Below are 17988 nucleotides of genomic sequence, written 5' to 3'. Positions count from 1 at the left end.
AATATCAAGTGCAGCTATTTACCATTTTTCATTTTTGTTTTCTTTATACTTGGAAGAAATACCCAAATTCTGAAGCAACATGCGTATGAATATTCATGTATTTTCATGAAATATTCCGCGCGCAATTGATTACTTTTTAACTCTTCGTGCGCAATTGATGTACACCCATTTTTTTCCATCACTTCCTCTTGATCACACAATGGAAATACGTAAATTTGATTTGATGCCGACGCGATGATGACGTGCAAGGCGGTCATGTCCTGTGGTTAGCCGAATTGCGGTACAACTTCACTCTTGAGGAAGATGAAATGCTTCGTATGAGTTCGCCTCACTCTTTTCCTAACATTTTATTAGTATTTCAATGCGAATATTGTATTCTCAAAAGCAAATTATGGAATTTCATTCATGTTGTCATAAAGATGCGCTAAGATATTCCTAGGTAGTGAGACATTTGACCCACACAAAAATATGTTATTACAAAACCGTCGTCATGCTGACGTCATATGACGTAAGAAAAGAATAAAGTAAAAGCTAATGGCGAGAAAAATATAATGAAATAAGAAAGAAAAAAATTAATGGAAAAGAAAATATTATATTTCAGTAATGAAAATTTGACATGAGTACCGGTATCCTGTAATTACTAACGTCACTCGATAGAGGTGTAGAGGTACATTTCGGGCGGACTTTGAGCATCTCTAAGCACTGAAGTCCAAATAGGTTTTTTGTACAACCGTGATGGAATGAGATGCTTGCTGCACGGCTAACAAGCAAACATTCTGATAGGGACAGATAAAAAAGTTAATTTTTTTCTTTCACCATGTTGATAACGCCAAAAGAAATACTTATACAAATTTTGGCCACTCAACCGCAATTACGAGGGCTGTAAAAAAATAAGCTCGCCAGGGGGCTTTAACAGAAAGAAAACACAATTTCATTGGAAAAATTTATTGGAACAGACACAGCAATTGTTAAAACATTTTTTAACATATTGGCCACCGGAAATGAGATATTTTTCATATCATGGGATCGACAGAGAGGTGCAGACGGCTGTCAAACGCTGGTTCTGATCTCAAGCAGCTGACTTCTACGAGACAAATGTCTCAATTCCAGTGGGGGATGTGTTGACAAATAGAGCAATAATTTCTGTATCTGTTGCAATAAATTTTTCCATGCAATTGTGATTTTTTCTGTAAACGGCCACAGGGAATATCACTTTCTGGACGGCCTCGTAATTGCGGTCGAGTGGCAAAAATGTGTATAAGCACTTCTTTTGACATTATTAACATGGTGGAAGAAATAAATCTAACATTTTTATCTGTCTCCATCAGAATGTTTGCTTGTAAGCTGGCGCCTTCATTCGCCACACTACGTCTTCCTCTCCAGTCTTCAAACCAGTATACCACGCCTTTGGTGTTCGCCAATAATACCTCATATATCTCTATGAGTAGTCATGTCCCTTTCAAGGGGTGAGATCGAAGGGGGGGGGGCTCCGGTGCCTCTTGTGCAAATTAATGAGTCCTCTAGAATCTACCACCATTATCATTGGCAAACCGCCAGAAATAGTCATCGCAAACACAAGAGATGCCATATTTTTCGAGACGGAGATTTTAATGAAGGAGATTGTGATGAGTGTTGGTGGAATAACAAGGGATAAACGGACGAACCCAGAGAAAAATCCCCACAACCTTGGATATAGGTTAAATGGGTCCGTCTTCTTGCTTATCAAGTAATGTGTAGTCTCAATTATTAACTATGTCACATTTATTGATTGGATTAACGTTTTCGGCAATTGTTTGCCATCATCAGATCATAAGTGTCATATTGTACACACTGAATACTAATTACGAATATAAGTTGAGTGAAGTAATATTCGGGCAAACAAACATGATTACCACTTGACTAGATAAATGTTACATTATAATTAGATGTGCACTGACTCAGCTGTTTACATGAACAATGTTTTCATTTTAACATAAATGTTAAGATTGGACACAAATTAAATTATGACGTGAAATAATTACATATATTATTGAATGTGGAAGTACTGTGTTCCATCTAATGCATAAATTGAAACAAGCAGGTTACGAACATGCTTCATGCTAAATGATTACTATGTTTGAAAAATTCTGCTATTGAGAATTACATATACATACATATGTCAAATGATCACCCAATGGTATTGTATTTTATCATAAATGTTAAAATTGAATACAGAATGAAATGTGAAACAATTACATATGCTACTGACTCTTCATGTGGGAAGTACAGAGTGATTTATATAGAACTGACACATTTCTTTCATTAATTGTTTCAAAACGAATTGTGCTAGCGACAACTTATTATACCTAAAATGTAGAGGAATTTTGGGAGATTATTTACCTCTATAGCAAATGTTGTCCGGCGTTGTCAAATCCGGAGATCTCGGTGGCCACAGGTTCCTGGAAATTATTCGGTCGTCACATAACCGGATAAATGGAACCATGCTTCATCTGTGAACCATGTGATGGACAATATGGCAGGATTTTGCACAATGAACGTCTGAAACCAACGATAATAATTCAATTTTTATCCTTATCTGGTTCCTGTAGCTGATGAACAACCGTAACCCTATATGGCTTTAGGCTCTCTGACACATTGAGTAGGTGTACCCTGTCTCCTGCGACATACGTCTTAATGATTTTTTGGGTGACTGCTCCAGTCGTGCTCTTACGTCAACAACAACCGTGGGAAGCCTAGATGAACGATGCTTACCCTTTTCACTCACCAGAGATCCAGTTGTTTCCAATTTGTTTACCAGTCCCAGTATTGTGTTTCTTTTGGGAGGATTGCGAACACCAAATTCTCTCTGGTATGCCCTTTGAGTAGCTGTAATTGAATTCGTAATCCAGTATTGCTTCACAAGGAAGAGTCGTTGATTTAATGTGTACTGCATTTTCACGTTGACACAAAATGTCGAAAACAGCTGCCAACAATAGGAATAAAACATAAACATCTGCGCATCTAGTGACAAGGAATCGAAACTCCAGAACATTCTGCTGTTGGTTTCAGACGTTCATTGTGCAAAATCCTGCCATATTGTCCATCACGTGGTTCACAGATGAAGCATGGTTCCATTTATCCGGTTATGTGACGACCGAATAATTTCCAGGAACCTGTGGCCACCGAGATCTCCGGATTTGACAACGCCGGACAACATTTGCTATAGAGGTAAATAATCTCCTAAAATTCCTCTACATTTTAGGTATAATAAGTTGTCGCTAGCACAATTCGTTTTGAAACAATTAATAAAAGAAATGTGTCAGTTCTATATAAATCACTCTGTATTAGTTCCATATATTGCATATTTACTACGTATTGAGCTTCGTGACTGTATATACTGGACTGTGGTAATAGCTTGCAGTAGTAATTCCATCTAGTGGACGTTACCAAAAAAATTATTTTCGACAGTAGAGAACCTAGTAGTTGTTCTTTTCTATATGTTGTTATTTCATAACATGGGACTGGCCAATGTGATATTTATGTGGTCAGGGGTAGTAGGCAAAAGTCACAACCTTGGCTTTGTTCACCACAAATACACCTCGAACATTACTGACATTTAATCTCGGGTTCGCGGTCGTCCTAAGCCAGAGCTCTACCAACTGAGATACCAAGGCGGCAATGGGCGTTAACGAAAAGAATGGTTTCTTTCACAAAGTGTAACGCAATGAAAAGCAAGGTTAAAGCGAATAATGTTTGTGCTGTGTTGTAATGAAAGGAAAGACCCCACAAATGTTGAATGTACGACATTCCTTTATCTCTTCAGACCTTGAGAACACTGTAATAGCAATCGTACACGCAATGACGTCTTGGAAATTTTCTGTGATCAAGAGATTAGACTCTGTAAAACCATTTTGGCAATCGGTGAGCGTAGCAAAGCAACTAAGACCACAAAATTCAAGTTGACCTTGTAAGAATGACGTCTGATAGCAATTAGAACACGAATGACAGTCAGACATGCCAAATGGAAAGTGATCGCATAAGCCACATTTCCCATCCTCAAGGAAAGTGGGTTAAAGAAGACAAGTGTCACAAAACGCAGCTATCGCTCTCTGAGATCCAGCTAAATGCTGATTATCTCGTGTCTTTGTCCGAGATTGAATCCGCGTCCTTATGGCCTTCAATTAATACTAGCTAAATTACTTTGGCTCACATAGGGTCTAGTGCACAACAGTTGTGAGAAATATCTGCAAATCTTACATAGATTGAATATCAGATACTTTCTTAAGTGACGGTATGCTTTCCTTTACGAACTTTAAAATAGAATTTCATTGACACTTTGTCTACTACCCCTGACCACATAAATATCAAATTGGCCATTCCCATATCAGGAAATGACAACATATTAAAAAAAAAAGAACAATCACTAGGTTCTCCACTGTCGAAAAAAAATTTTTTTGGTAACGACCGCTAAATGGAAGTACTACTGCAAACTATTACTTCATGCAATTCCATCAGGGTTATAACGTGATTTCTTTTGCAGTCGCTAGATGGCAGCATAGTGAAATTAATAAAAGTTGTCTTGAAAGTGCATTAGGTTGATCAATCTGTTATATGTGATCAGGATTAATACGTACAGTTCTGACCTCCGACATGTCCTGTGTCAATTGTTCTATGGAAAATTAGAACGAGGAATGAAAATTGCTTCCCATAATTTTCTTCATCCTCGTATTTTTACGCATTAATGACCAGCTGCTATCTCATCCCACCTTTTATTAAACTTTCCTAACAAATAACTAGCCGAATCATCCTGCCTAAGGTTTTTCCGTGGTTTTCCTAAGGCGCTAAGACAAATGTCGGGATGAGCCCTAAAAGAAATGGGCCACGGACCTGCACTCATATCCCCATGAATCTCCCTAATTACTCTAAATTAATTAACAATTACATCTCTCCCCCCTCTTCGTAATTGAGCCATCATATAGCCAAATGGCTGGTCTCAAAATTGAGACGATTCAACAAGGCTCATGACAACAATCACCTCCTACATAATAGCCAAATTGGCTAGTCTCTTATATATGAGACAACTCATCCTGCCTAAGGTATTCCGTGGTTTTCCTAAGACGTAAGACAAATGTCGGGATGAGCCCTATAAGAAATGGGCCACGGACCTATATGCCCTTCCCATATATATTCCCCTTTATTATAAACGACGTATGCCCTAGTTCAGAACCTATAAATTGTCTATTAAATATACGAGGTCACTCAATTAGTCGTAATTTGAAAGGACAGGGACCTCTCAAATTGCAGATTTAGATTTCACGGCGCTTCTTCCGACGGCCTTCACATGCTTTGTCATCGAACAACAGATGACAGCGTCTTGCCATCCTAATGGCAAACACCAGCCATCTCCTCCTCGCCCCGTTACGTGATCACTTGATCAAATCTCAGTCCCCCTCGCGTATGTGGTACCTAAGAGGTTACGTCCAATTTCGGCTTCCCCTTCAAAATTTTCTAGAGCTCCTTCAGTGGAGCAGCGTAACCCGGAGTGAGACTAGTGGCCAACAGGCTTGGAGCCCACATATTTAGTTTTGTACAGCCCCCAACCCCTTGCAAGGACGCGTTCTGCGTACCTTTTAAATTTGTCCTCCCAATTCTCATTCGATTTTTCGAACTAGCCGAACTTTAATTATTCTAAATTAATTAATAATTACATCTATCATAAATTCATAAATCAATCGACCTATTACCTAAAAGCCAAATTGGCTAGTCTCTTATATTGAGACAACTCATCCTGCCTAAGGCATTTCTGTGGTTTTCCTAAGGCATTAAGACAAATGTCGGGATGAGCCCTAAGAGAAATGGGCCACGGACATATATGCCCTTCCCCATAAATTCCCCTTTTTTCTAACAAATAACAAACAACTTAATGCTCTAGTTCAGAGTCTATAAAATTACGAAATACATGTGTAAAGTCACTCATGTAGTCGCAATGCGAAAGGACACGGAACTTTTCAATTTGCAGAATCAGAATTCACGGCGTCTCTCCTGGCGGTCTTCACCTGCCTTGTCATCGAACAACAGACGACTGAGTCTTCTCGACTCCTCCTGCACTGCGAAATGACACAGTTCATTTCAATGTGCAGATTTACGCCAGCCATCTCCTCCTCGTCCCGTCCCGTGATCATTTTGATCACATTTCCGTCCCCCTCGCGTATGTGGTACCTAAGAGGTTACGTCCATTTTCGGTTTTCCCGTTCAAAATTTTCAGTGGAGCAGCGTAATCCGAAGTGAAACTAGTGGCCAACAGGCTTGGAGCTCACATATTAGTTTCTTGCAGCCCCAAACCCCTTGCAAAGACGCGGTTTGCGTACCTTTTTAATTTGTCCTCCCAATTCACCTCTTTCAATTCAATTCAACTAGCCGAAGGCACCGCCGTAGCTCATTCGACTAAAACACTTGCCTGCCGATCCGGAGCTGCTTTCGGACGCGGGTTCGATCCCCTCTTGGGCTGATTACCTGGTTGGGGTTTTTCCGAGGTTTCCCCAACTGTAAGGTGAATGTCAGGTATTTTTTGGCGAATCCTCATTTCGCCAAATATCATTTCACTATCACCAATCCCATCGACGCTAAATGACCTAGCAGCTGATAAAGCGTCGATAAAAAAATCAAGTAAAAGAATAGCTTTTAATTTAGTTTGGAATGCAATTCTAAAATCACCCATCCAAAAGAAAATAACTTTCTCATTTAATAGAAATTGTCCAGTGTCCAAAAGTGCTACAATTCCTCATTTCAGAAGCATGTCACGTATTTTTACTCCAAGAATGTGCCAACATTTCTTTCTTAATTTCATCTACCATGCTACGTGTTTCTTTACTGTTTACAGCAATAATTCAATCCTCCCCACATTACCGTATGTCGAGAAAGTGTTTCATAGGTTCTTATTCCATTAGTATACATAGTGAACAGTAAGTAATGTCATTAATTTTAGAGCGTTATTCTTTGAGATATTTCAAACAAAAAGGATTAATACAATTTTGTTAGTTTTTTGCTTTCTTTTCGAGATAAAAATTGCTTTAGGTATATGAAACATTTCATAGCGTGTTTTGCGAAGGCCATTGATTTATTCCCCAATATACTCAGTCAGCTTAAAAGGGCAGTGCATTATGTTAATAAATGATTGAAAGAATTTTAGTTTTGTTTTGTTTTTTTTTTAATGTGCAGAAATCTGATCCGAACAAAAGTAACTTCTCGTTCTGCAGAAGGTATTTTACAATGTTAAATTTTTCGGATCAAATTTCTGAACATTTAAAGGACAAAACTTAATTTTTTTCAATAATAATTTATTATCATAATATCCTGCTCTCTAAACTGACTAAACATATTGGGAATTCAATCAATGTATTTCCCAAAACACCCTATGAAATGTTTCATATACAGTAAAACAATTTTTTTTCTCGAAAAGTAAGCAAAAACGAGCAAAATTGTATTAAACTTTTTGTTTGAAATATCTCAAAGAATAACCCCCTGACATTAATGATTACTTACGGTTCACCCAGTATGTCCTAAAGCCGAATGAGACATTATGGATTCTAATAAGTTATTGCTGTTTATGCTAATAATAATAATAATAATAATAATAATAATAATAATAATAATAATAATAATAATAATGATAATAGAGATGATGTTCATATGAGTTCGATAACACTCTGTCTAGTAGATGACCTGTATTCATGCCTAATTAAAAGACGATTTTCGAATAGGCCACTGGGTGTTTATTAGTATTAGTATTAGTATTTATTTATTTAACCTGGTAGAGATAAGGCCGTCAGGCCTTCTCTGCCCCTCCACCAGGGGATTACAACTATAATATGAAGAATAAAATTACAATTAATATTAAATTTACAATTACAATTACAAGTAAAATTACAATTAGTATTAAATTTACAATTACAATTACAATAAAAATCAAAGTACGAAAAGATTACCTGACTAATTAAAGCTAGATAATTTATCAACAGTAATCTCACTAGACGTTTTGATTTATCTAGAGAAAATCAAAACTCGAGTGGGATTTAATTGACTATTACACGATTAGAAGAAAGTATATAAAAATTAGAAGTAACGAAGTACTCCAATACAATAAAATATTGACTTAGGAAAATACAACTGTCTTCAAATGTATTATTGTACCATCTCAACATTACAAATATTACGCTAGATGCATGCTAGATGGCAGTAGTGTCTTTATACAGACACTGTAATGATTACTATTCAATAAATCTTAATATTAAACAATCTCTGATACGTGACTATCCATAATATCATATAGCAGAAGTTCTTTTTATCTTCTCAGAGCAGAAGCTATAACATAACCTAACTAATATACACAAGTGTTAGAAAAGTTTTAATTAACGACGATGACATAAAAAATAAACATGAATAATTTTAAAAGGAATAATTATTGAATGTACAATTTTCAAATTTGAATGTGGTTGGTGGTTCAATTGATGTTATATTTGACGTGTGCGTAATAGAAGTGGAACTCGTTGATTTAGGCCTACATGGTGTATTCAACTTATTCAGAATTTCCGAATGAATAATTTTAAAAGGAATAATTATTGAATGTACAATTTTCAAATTTGAATGTGGTTGGTGGTTCAATTGATGTTATATTGGACATGTGCATAATAGAAGTGGAACTCGTTGATTTAGGCCTACATGGTGTATTCAACTTATTCAGGATTTCCGAATGGTGCTCTTCATTTATTTGTAAATCGGATTTCAGAAGATGCATAGGTATGATCAGTGATTTTTATTAATTCTTGTTCTTGAATGCCAATGCGAGTCATATTTGAAACTGCTGTGCTTCGACTGGAGTGGTTTGTAATTTTATATATATTTTTGACGTCCAGACCAGCGCAGTTTCAAATATTGGCAAACAAAGAAACAAATGCTAGGGACGCGATAAAATTAAACAAATGCTAGGGACGTGATAAAATTGTGCGATAAGCAGCCATGATTGGTTGAAATACGTCCTTTCGTACCGTTTTATTGGTCAAAAGTAGTATGACGTAGTAAGAGTGTAATAGTCATAGAAAAACGAACAATATTTTATATTTACTGAATTACAAATTAAACCTAGAATAACAAAATTGTATAGTGATGAATTACTGGATATTGAAATATTTTGTGATAGATTAAGGAAACTATTTACAAGAAATGAATTACTGACCAAGTGCCTAGTAAGTTTGCGTTTGAATTCAATTTTATTTCGACAGTCCCTGATGCTAGCAGGTAGCGAATTCCAGAGTCTTGGCAGGGCTATTGTGAAAGAAGATGAATATGAGGAAGTGCGATGGGATGGTATTGTTAATATTGTTTCATGACGAGAGCGTGTGTTCATATTATGGTGGGAAGAAAGATAAGTGAAGCGAGACGACAGGTACGAAAGAATAGAAGAGTTCAAGATTTCGAAGAGAAAGAGGAGTGAATGTAAATTTCTTTTCTTATCTAGTTTAAGCCAACCTTTGATTCAAGGGATGGGGTAATAAGATGGGGTTATATAGCTCTTCTGAGAAATAATTTTGAAATTGGTTATTTATGAAGTATTAAACATTAAACGCTGGACTTATCGAGCGGGGTTGGCTGACCAGAACTGATTTAGCTTCCTCGAGGCTACTATGGGCCAAACTTTATTCCTCACCCTTCCAATTTTGATACGGAGATAATGACAAGATACAAAGATACAAAGCTTGGAAGCTAATCTAATACATCATATATTACAAGGAAATACTTTAAGTATTATTCGCGACAAAAAAAATCTGATAGCAAAATTATTTCCTGCTGTTGGATTGCAATAGTAGCATTCTAAAATGTAGGAGTTACAGAGTTGTGGAATGTGTTGCACGGCTTCAAGTGAGCGGAGGTACCACTAATCTAGAGCACTGCGGCTGCCAACATGGCGGAAGTGTTGCATAACAACCACTTTCAGATGTAATTTGTCATTCACAACCCTTTTCTCAAGCACGGACTTAATATCACAAGCCTGGTCTAGCGACTTATTTTCGTCCGCAATGGCATGACCTGTTTACGAGGAGAGCGGAAAAATGTTCAGATTGTTTCTCAAGGACAGTCTTCACCTCCGAGGCCACATTGGGAGAGTTATGCTGTTGCTTCGCCAAAAATTCCTTATAGGAAATTACATATCCATGTATATAATTAAATTAATTGTAATTAGTCTCATTAGCGTAATATGTTACTAGTCGGAGATGTATACAACCTATCGCATTATCTCTTGGCTTAGTTGCCTCATGGGTGGATTTGATTAGATTTTATTAAGTCATGAGTATTATATAAATACTATGGACATAGTCATAATAAAAACAAAACAGAGTGAATAAGATTATATTAGAAACATAAGTTATTAACGGAGGACTCAAAGTATTCATTAATACTATAAAAGGATGATTAATCATCCAGTGTTTTAAAACATTCTTAAGGGGAGGCAGAGGTGAAATTTTCGAACAAAACTGAAGAAAAAATGAAAATTTGGTTTTTTCCATTTTTATTATCTTTATTTTGATATTCCGATGTTAGTTTTTGATTTTGTGCCCTTAAAAGTATGAAATTAAAACCAAGATAACTGTATTACTATATTATTCCCATAATAAACTAATACTTCTCATTATTTATATACCTTCTCTGAACATATAAATAAAAAGAAATATTGAAAATTTCTTACAATATGGTGCATGGAGCATTTTATATCAAACGATATAAAGTTTTATAAAATTATTAATATTTACAGAACTATTATACTTAGAAAGTTGAAACTTGGTATGTCTATTACTAATAACATACTTAGTATCCATGATCAATTTCAAACAAATCGGAAAAATTTTGTGGATTTTAAAATATTCACCTCTGCCTCTCCTTAAATGTGTTATAGTTAACAGTGTGTGCAAACTTATGTAATCTATTAAACATAGATACTACCATGGACATAAATTGTTTTTTAGTTGTTTAGTTGTGATTTCCCTGAATGCCTCCCTAACAGTTTGCTTCAAATCTTCAATTGTCTGGTATCGATGTTTCGACACACCCTGCATAATTATTCCTCAAAGGGAAATCACACCGCCTTTGCAGTGGAAAATTTCACACAGGACATGGCGCCGCATCATTTTGTGCCGCGACAATGATGGTGCCATGCTGATGTTCTGGATCACTAAACAAGCTGAAACGTAAAGTATCAACCATTGTCACACATCTGCTGTGACATGTTCAGAATGGATGCACATCAACATACAAACAAGGGGGGGGGGTGACAAGACTTTCGGACCTTACTGTAGAACTATTTGTTGTAGTTTTATTTCATTTATCACATTACCTTCCTAACATAGTTAGCGTCCTCTTTTTAAATAACTGATTAAATGGCGATCTTACTCGTGTTAATTGTGTAAGCATGTGCGGCTTACAGCTGTTTCGGTGCTTCTTCACACCATCCTCAGAGCCTACTAGATCTCGGCGTCATCTCGAACTTCGCTGCCTGTTGTGTGGGTGCGTTCCATTGTTGAAAAGTGTTGAAATGTGGTGTGAAATAGTGTGTGTGTTCTGAAATTGATCTGTGTGTTGAGAATTTGATCAGGGTGTGTTTTAGTGTGTCTGTATATTTCATATTGTTCTAGTGTGTTGAGTTTCTGGTTTTTGGGTTGCATGTGTAGGATTTCCTTGTCTGTATTTATGTTATTGTATGTGTGGTTAGCATTAGTTATGTGTTCGGTATATGTAGATGCATTGTGTCCTCTGGTTATTGCTTTAATGTGTTCTTTGTGTCGAGTTTGGAATGATCTGCCTGCCTGTCCAATGTAGAAACTGTCGCAACTATTGCATGTGGGTTTGTATATGCCTGTGTGGTTGTATTTATTTGTTTGTGTTGTTTGTGTGTTGAGATGTCTTTGTAGTGTGTTTTCTGTTCTGTATGCTATGTTGTATTTCTGTTTTTTGAATGAGGATGCGATCTTGTGTGTATTTTTGTTTTCGTATGTTAGTGTGATGTATTTCTTGTGTTCTTGTGTTTGTGTTGTGTTTTGTGTGTTTTTGTGTTTGTTGAGTTTTTGTTTTGTCTTCCTTATGATGTTTTCTATTATGTTTGGGTTGTAACCATTTTCTTGTGCTATGTGTTTGATTGTGTTCACTTCTTTTGTAATGTTGCTGGCTCATGGGTATGTTGAGTAATCTGTGTACCATTGTCCTGAATGCAGCATGTTTGTATTGTGTGGGGTGATTAGATGTGTTGTGTATGTGTGTGGTGGTGGTGGTTGGTTTTCTGTATATTTTGAAGGTGTGTGTTTGTTGTCAACTTTTGTTATGGTGATGTCTAGGAAATTTGTAGAGTTATTGTTTTCGAGTTCCAGTGTGTATTGGAGTTTTGGGTGTATTTTGTTTATGTATTGGTGTAGTTTGTATATTTGTCGTTTTTTTCCTTTGTATAGTATGAGTATGTCGTCTACGTATCTGTGCCAGTTTACTATGTTGTCTGCATATTTGTTGTGTTCATTGTTGAGTCATATGTATGTTTGTTCTATGTTGTGTAAAAATATCTCTGCTAGTATGCTGTAAGCCGCACATGCTTAAACAATTAACATGAGTAAGATCGCCATTTAATCAATTATTTATATTCAAGTGTTAAAAGTAGTGTACGAAAGATTCAACATGGGTCCTCTTTTTATTTCCCCTTCCTTCTCGTTTCCTCTTCCCATTATTTTTCTAATTTTCTTTTCCCATTTGTTCTTTTTTCCGTCATTTCTCTTTTCTTTCTCATCTCTTGTTGATCTTTATGTATTCTCTGAAGTGAAATCTCCATTAGGTATTCAGGAAATACCGTACGAACCTCCCTGATTATGCGTCCAGTATGGCGCAAGGCCCAAAGTTGAGACAACACCAAGACAAAGGGTACGACTACAAGACAGCTGCGGGCTGTTGCACAATATATCTGTAGGCTATAGCTATACACAGAATCTCGTAACAAATATATGAAGCGTTAGGAATATTACCAAAATGATTAAGCAGTTCTTGACAAGACAATCAGAGTTTGAGTGTTCAAGCGATTTGTTCCTCGTACAACAAAAATACACCTGCATACTCGAGGCATCATCACTTCCTCGATCCCACGCAACTGCTTGTGTGGGGTGTTCGCCCACTTTCAACGTTGCATAATATTATTCTAGCACAGGGATGTCAAATCTGTCTGTGTCCTTAATGTGGCCCATTGTGAATACCAACTCCGCCAATGTAATTGACTTTCGAGTAAGGAAAAAGTAAATGACACAGCAGATTAACATCATCTTTAAAAAAATTTGCCTCACTCTACAATGCGTTAAACATTTTATGCTCGACCATGCCGAAATGTAGTAATTATACACCTGGTAGTAGCCCTTTAATGCACCTCAATAAAGTACACCTATTCATTATAGTTCAGTTGTTCAGCCAATGAGAAATCACCACTGTACCATAATAAAACCGCAAGTATCGATTATTCTCGGATATGCAATCGAAAGACAATTAGCGAAACGTCACGGAGGCTGGAAATCCAATACTGCCGCAGAAGGTTATGTTCTGTTAGTATAATAATTAGCGTTAATTGTAAATAATATTCAAATAAATTCAATTTGTCATCTCGTTTTTCAATTCTAAACCAATTTCCAGGTTATATCAATATTAATGTTCATGTTATTCTCTAGATTATATCAAGGTCAATGACATTCGTCCCTCGGAAAAAATCAATACTTTCGCGTCTGCGCACATCTCACAATTTAGAAGGTCAGTTCCGCTCTTCACTTAGATAACCATAAACCATAACATGAATACTTATGAATAATTTCAAGTTAGAAATATGGTCGAGCATAAAAAAGTCATATGAAACTTGCCTATAATGGTAATTAAGACGCTCGTATGAAAATCATGAAACTCGCTTGCGCTCGTTTCATAAACAAACATACTCGCGTCTTAATTACTACCATTATAGGCTCGTTGCATAATGTACTATTATGTACAGTATGTTAATACTTTTTTTTTTTTGCTAGTGGCGAATACTTGATTGTTCGTCATTCGCTATATGAAGCTCTGAGGAATGTCCCATCTTTCAGTGTTGTATGCACAAAGTTTCAACAAATAAAGCTCAGTAGTAAATGTTTTACGGTGTTTTTATTTTATCCATACCCAAACGGATCACTCTGTAGTTATGTTGGTTAACATGTCATGTTGGTCACTCTGTAGGCCTTACCTATAAACTATGTTGAGTTTTCTTAATGAGGCGCATGAAAACTTAATATTCTGACTGTTAATGAAAAATGGTAATAATGGCTTTCAGAAAAATGAAAAATATTATATGTTACAACACGTCTTTTCAACATATATTATTGCGCTCGCTGTTGATAAAACGGCTGACACATCAAACAAATAACGATCGTCCACGCGCTTAGCGTATTGAGATCGTTCTGAACGCGATATCCGTTTTCATGCAACTCATTCCGTATTGAATACGATCCGATATCACTTTTTAGGTGTATCGACCTTGAGACTCAGATCGTTTTGAATTCTCGTTTTCATGGAATTTTCAATACGGTAATCACATCGATTTGAATACTCCACGAAAACGTAATATCACTTGAGCCACAGATGCGGCCTATTATGGGCTTAAAAGAGTACTACATTCCAACAGTGGATGTAAACTTTCGGAGAAGTTTCTAATTAAGTAATAGAGTGCTATTGGTATTTAGTTTTACAGCACCCGCCCGGACCCAACTCTAATTCTATTCTGCCTGTCCACAGATTCATCTGTATTAATTGTTCCCTATTTGTTCTCCCAGTCCCTAATGCTCGGGTTTCATTGATCTCATTTCCTCTACTTTTATAACAGTATTTAATTCATAATTAGACGGAGTTACGTAATAAGAGACCAAGCGCCAAAAACCTGTTTCGAGATACTGGCCATTAAAATAAATCTGTTTTTTTTTTTTATAAAACATTTTGTGCAACGTTCATATTATTACAAGAAACAGCACAAATAATACCAATAATACCGATTTTTAATAAGTTGAATTAATATTTCAAAGCGAAATAAATAAATGAATTTTAGGCAATAAACGAATATTTGCTTATAAATACCAGCAAAATTTCGATATCGCATTCATGATTTTTTCAAAGTTAAATTAGCCTGCCATCAACAGATTTGTGCAAATATCTCTCTCTCTCTCTTTTTTTTTTTTTTTTTTTTTTCAAATTGTCGGTCGGTCTATTACTGCGTAACTCCGTCCAATTATACTTGAGAATTTTTGTTTCGTTTCCGTCCGTACAGCCATTGATTGGTCACTTTATGCCTCCATTATAATCAATACATTATTACAAAAGTAGTGTTTACCATTCAAAATACTGAAGGTTAACTATTTATTTTCTTCGCCTTCTTTCTTTTTTCTGTGTCATGCTTATATTCCCTGGATCAAGTTTAGGTGTGTTCAGGGTGCGAATTAATATTTCAGATGAAGGGGGATAGAATCATAGATAGAGAATACCATACATAAAATTATTATTATCCTCATTCAATACAGCTCAACGCTTGGTCGCACTCAGTTGCTTGTCTTGCATCTTGATTGTAGCAATAATTATATCCATGAGCAGGCTTAAGATAAGATGTGTAATTCCTAAGTTATTGATTGTTGTCAGCTTGCCGGTGATGATAATACAGAAATATTATTTTCTTTGCTTGCTTTATACCGTACCTTATAAAGTGTACTTGTATTAAAACAATTATATTTTGTGAGGGTGGATAGAAGTTATCCCTGGCGAGGATGTTAATATGAATTTATAAGAGGGGGATAACATTCCAACAGGGGGGAAAATCCCCCCATCCCCCTTCCCGTTAATTCGCATCCTGGATGTGTTACACTGGATTTTTCTTTTGGATATTCCCTTCAAAATATTACATAATGTACAAGTAAATGTTTTCTACTCGAAAATAATATGAGAGCTGTTTCTTCTCTTTATCACTTTATCACAAAATCTGAGTGTATGATCCTGTAAAGATACTGACTGCATGCAGACGGAAACGTCCATAAGTGTTCTCTCCCCCCCTCCGCCCCTTTTTAACACAATGTTCACCATACGAAGAAATTGTGGAAATTTACGAGTAGCTCCGATATAGGCCTAATGTTCCCAAACAATATTTTTTCACGCAAATCAAGCTTTCAGGTATAATTCCCTCTAAAGTTGATTTGAATAATTTCGAGGGAAAATTGTTCCGGGGCCGGGTATCGAACCCTGGACCTTTGGTTTAACGTACCAACGCTCTACCAACTGAGCTACCCAAGAACTCTACCAGACACCGATCCAATTTTTCCCTCTATATCCATAGACCTCAAAGTGGGCTGACAACTGTCAAGCAACCAACATAGAGTGCACACTAACTCTGTGTGACTTAAATTGTGGTTTTCTGTTAACGAACAGTGACTTGTATTATGCAAATCAAGCTTTCAGGTATAACTCTCTGTAAAGTTGATTTGAATACTTTCGAGGGAAAAATTGTTCCGGGGCCGGGTATCGAACCCGGGACCTTTGGTTTAACGTACTAACGCTCTACCAACTGAGCTATACCCGGGAACTCTACCAGACACGGATCCAGAGGGAAAAATAGAGGGAAAAATTGGATCGGTGTCTGGTATAGTTCCCGGGTAGCTCAGTTGGTAGAGCGTTGGTACGTTAAACTAAAGGTCCCGGGTTCGATATCCGGCCCCAGAACAATTTTTCCCTCGAAAATTTTCAATATTTTTTCAATAAGTCCACACCTGTGGAGTAACGGTTAGCGCGTCTGGCCGCGAAACCAGGTGGCCCGGGTTCGATTCCCGGTCGGGGCAGGTTACCTGGTTGAGGTTTTTTCCGGGGTTTTCCCTCAACCCACTATGAGAAAATGCTGGGTAACTTTCGGTGCTGGACCCCGGACTCATTTCACCGGCATTATCACCTTCATCTCATTCAGACGCTAAATAACCTAAGCTGTTGATAAAGCGTCGTAAAATAACCTACTAAAAAAAAATTCAATAACAATTCCATTTACATTAGTCAGAATTTGAAGTCGGGTTCCAGAATGGAAAATCTAACATCTAAAAAATGCTTTACCACAGAACACTAAATATTAATCACAATTCAGACAAGTAAATAAATAAGCAATCATGGGGTAGCTGTGAGCACACAGGTCTATAAGCTAGCGCCTTGCAGAAACCAGTTCGCTGTGCAGCAGCAGCAGCTGTTGAGATGCACAGACAAGCACATACGTCAAACTAGTACACTAGTACGGAGACCACAAAGCGAAGAAACTGGGTTATATAGCAACGCCATTACCAAGCATGGAACTTACCGAGCCGACGAATATACAACCACACAAGTATACCAGCTGCTGTTCAGCAGAGAGTCCAAACAAACGCAAGATGTTCTTTCATCGGAGGAGGCACATCCTTGAAGAATTATTTCCCTTATTGTTTTCACTCTTTTGTTGTGTCTGGGAATCGACTGGGCACACGCACACACAAAAACACACAATAAGACCCACTTCCACAATAATTTCTCTCAAACGGCAAGAAGAGATGTAATGATTGACACCGCGGAGAACTGTCACATGATCACAGCAGCAGCAGCTGATCGCGCCCAAGAGAGAGCTGCAGGTCTTCTCCTCGCAGCCTTACCACTGACTGGTACCTCCAAGCGAGTCCACCAACACGTCTTTCTTTCTCTTCTCCTCTGCCTTCCACTTCAAAAGCCAGTTCTCCCCCTCTCTTCGTATTATTATAAACTCTTTACATTTCCCCCCACCCCCGACCTCGAGTTTCATTTCGTTCCTTTTCTTAACTCTCGTCCACCTACCGCCACACTGCACACGTGCCCCACTATTATTAGGAGCTTTTTTAAATGATGTAAAATTCCACTTTCACAGCCTTCTGGTACAAACCCGCCACTCTGTCA

General features: G+C 37.1%; 1 protein-coding gene across 3 annotated transcripts in view; it reads right to left on the bottom strand.

The window, feature by feature from the left end:
- The window catches only part of LOC138705777 (uncharacterized), a 189495-nt gene extending 171726 nt beyond the window's left edge, over positions 1-17769 (bottom strand). For all 3 annotated transcript variants that reach the window (XM_069834416.1, XM_069834433.1, XM_069834424.1), the window contains exon 1: positions 17387-17769. The gene's annotated coding sequence lies outside the window, so the exon portion shown is untranslated. The remainder of the gene's footprint in view (positions 1-17386) is intronic.
- Positions 17770-17988: the final 219 nt, after the last annotated feature.

Source organism: Periplaneta americana, chromosome 1, assembly GCF_040183065.1.
Source record: "Periplaneta americana isolate PAMFEO1 chromosome 1, P.americana_PAMFEO1_priV1, whole genome shotgun sequence".
In the NCBI taxonomy this organism is placed as follows: domain Eukaryota; kingdom Metazoa; phylum Arthropoda; class Insecta; order Blattodea; family Blattidae; genus Periplaneta; species Periplaneta americana.
The sequence above is the reverse complement of the archived record's forward strand: the minus strand, read 5'-3'. Positions and strand labels throughout refer to the sequence as shown.